We start from the raw sequence: 2833 nt of genomic DNA on the forward strand, positions 1-2833 counted from the left end.
TTCCTCAATTATGTCATGCTTCTTCCTACCATAAAACCTAAACACAGGGTGTTTAGAACCCTCATACACTGTTGCTGGGAATGTAAGCTGGTGCAGCCATTCTGGAAAACAGTGTGGATGTTCCTCAAAAAGTTTAAAATAGAGATACCCTACATCCTAGCAATTGTACTACTGGGTATTTACCCTAAAGCTATGAATGTAGTGATCTGAAGGGGCACCTGCACCCCAATGTTTATACAGCAATGTCCACAATAGCCAAACTATGGGAAGAGCCCAGATTCCCATCAATAGATGAATGGATAAGGAAGATATGATGATGTGGTATACACACACACACACACACACACACACACAGACTGGAATACTACTCAGTCATCAAAAAAATAAATCTTGGCATTTGCAATGATGTGGCTGGAACTAAAGGATATTATGTGAAGTGAAATAAGTTGATCAGACAATTATCATGCTCTCACTCATATGTGGAATTTAAGAAATAAAGCAGAGGATAATTGGGAAAGAGAGGAAAAAATAAAACAAGATGAAATCAGAAAGGGAGACAAACCAGAGGAGACCCTAATCAGATGAAACAAACTGAGGGTTGCTGGAGGGGGATGGGGTAACTTGGTGATGGACATTAAAGAGGATACATGATGTAATGAGCACTGAGTGTTAATAAAAGATCGATGAATCACTGGCCTCTACATCTGAAATCAATAATATATTATATGTTAATTAATTGGATTTAAATTAAAAAAAAAAAACATTGCTAGCTATACTCCCAATATCCCTCTGGATCTTGCTAAAATATATTTCATCTTTTTCTAGTTAAAAATAGTTACCTCAAAAATTTTTATTATAAGCTGTCAGAGAACAATGCAATTTCCATCTTCCCCTGCTCCCATCACCTTTAATAACACTTATTAAACTTAGAATATTTTTTACTTCTTGTATGATTGCTTGACTATTATCTATCCTCCCTACCAAATCTTTATATCCATGAGTTCAACAACCATGTCTAGTTTTGCCTCTAGTTTTGTCACCAGGTCCTACGATAGTGTCTGATTCATATACATGCTCAAAAATATTTACTTAAAAATTTCTAAAAATATTACCTCCAAAATTGTTCAGATTTGTAAGTAATATAATGCAAACTTTTTTTCTAATTTCCTTAAGGTAAATTTTTTTCATCTCAGTATCTCCAGTTGCCAGGAAAGAATCAGACAATGAATGAATATTGAATAATGATGTAGAGAAAAGGATAAAATTAATATTATAAGAACTAACTGCAAAGAATAGTTGAGTATAGTAACTATGGTACTTAATATATTACCTACAGTATTTAAAAAATTGGTACCACAATCACATATTTTATGAAGCACATATAGTCTATAAAAATAGTCCATTCCACAAGACACTACAGAGTACCTCAGTCAAATATTTTGTATAACACTGCATGATCTATCTGATCTTTTAAAGACTGATACTACAAATCAACAACTAAAAGTTGTAGTAAATGAATCTTTTAATGACTTCTAAGAAAAGCTTACTTTGCTAGACCACGTGATTTTTCCTCAAATATTACTTTTTAGTAACTTTTAGAATGTTCATCACTCAAAACAAATTTGAAAAAAGCTATATTATCAATATAGTCCAGAAGGGTGAATTCTAATAATTATTGTTTGTTCAGAATACAAAATAAAGTGTCTGAGCAAATTTAGTGTGTTTAAAAGGAGGAAGTCACTGGATCAAAAGGAAGACTATAAAAAAATATTAATAACAAAATTAGTTATTAAATTAACTAAAGAAGTTGGAGATCTGAGTAAAATATTCAAAAATACTGTCAGAAAAGTGTCAATAAACAGAAAAAATTACAGATACTGAAAAATTGAAAGAATGCTTAAGCAATAAAGGAGTTAAATGTGGAATTTTTAATAAAAAGTGTAAATTCACACATTAATAAAATTGAGATAAATTAATTGAGATATTTATTTTACACTATGTGCACAAAAAATTAAATTATATTAAAATAATGAAATAAAATTAGCAATATTTCTTATAAGTATGAATAACATATCACTTATTAAAGCCAGTAAAAATCAGAGTAGGCAAAATAATTCATTTGAAAAATAAATTAAACATTTTTTTCTCTATTTGAGAAAAACTACTATCTAAAGGTACACTGCTTCAAGTAATTTTCTTCATCAAGTAGTGATTTCTGATTATTTGGCTTTCAAGGGAATTAAAGAATTGATGGTGGCATCAAAGATGTAAGTGATGTCATAGTTCATCATCATTTTAAGTCATCATCAACATGTTTGTGAATGATAAATGGTGTAGCTGTATAAGGAATTCAATTCCATTGATCTAATAATTTGACAACAGAGATTACTTTGTGCTCAAGAAATATTGATAAGATGTCGTCTCTTTGGTGCAGAGTTTCTAAGACAATTCTTCTTGTGTACATCAAAATATGTTTAAATATACGTGCTCGCTTCAGCAGCACATATACTAAAATTGGAACGATACAGAGAAGATTAACATGGCCCCTGCACAAGGATGACACACAAATTCGTGGTGTTCCATATTAAAAAAAAAGTTTAAATAATACTTCAACAAATACATATTAAGAATGGTGTACGAAATTAAATTTCTTGAAATGTACATAATTAAATATTATGTAATATGAAATTCCACCATATTCATATATATCATAAATGTGACTTCTGCTCCCACTGGATTATTAATTATGTATATATATGATACATGCAATATTTATATAACCATATATAATTTATGATTCATTTATATATATATGTATACAAATATACATATA

At 29.8% G+C, this 2833-nt stretch overlaps 1 non-coding gene across 1 annotated transcript; it reads left to right on the forward strand.

The window, feature by feature from the left end:
- The first annotated feature begins 2484 nt into the window (after window positions 1-2484).
- LOC119867116 lies at window positions 2485-2589 on the forward strand. Its single transcript, XR_005382486.1, has one exon. It is a non-coding gene; the product is annotated as a U6 spliceosomal RNA (small nuclear RNA).
- The last annotated feature ends 244 nt before the right edge of the window (window positions 2590-2833 follow it).

Source organism: Canis lupus, chromosome 31 (genome assembly GCF_011100685.1).
Source record: "Canis lupus familiaris isolate Mischka breed German Shepherd chromosome 31, alternate assembly UU_Cfam_GSD_1.0, whole genome shotgun sequence".
Taxonomy (NCBI): domain Eukaryota; kingdom Metazoa; phylum Chordata; class Mammalia; order Carnivora; family Canidae; genus Canis; species Canis lupus.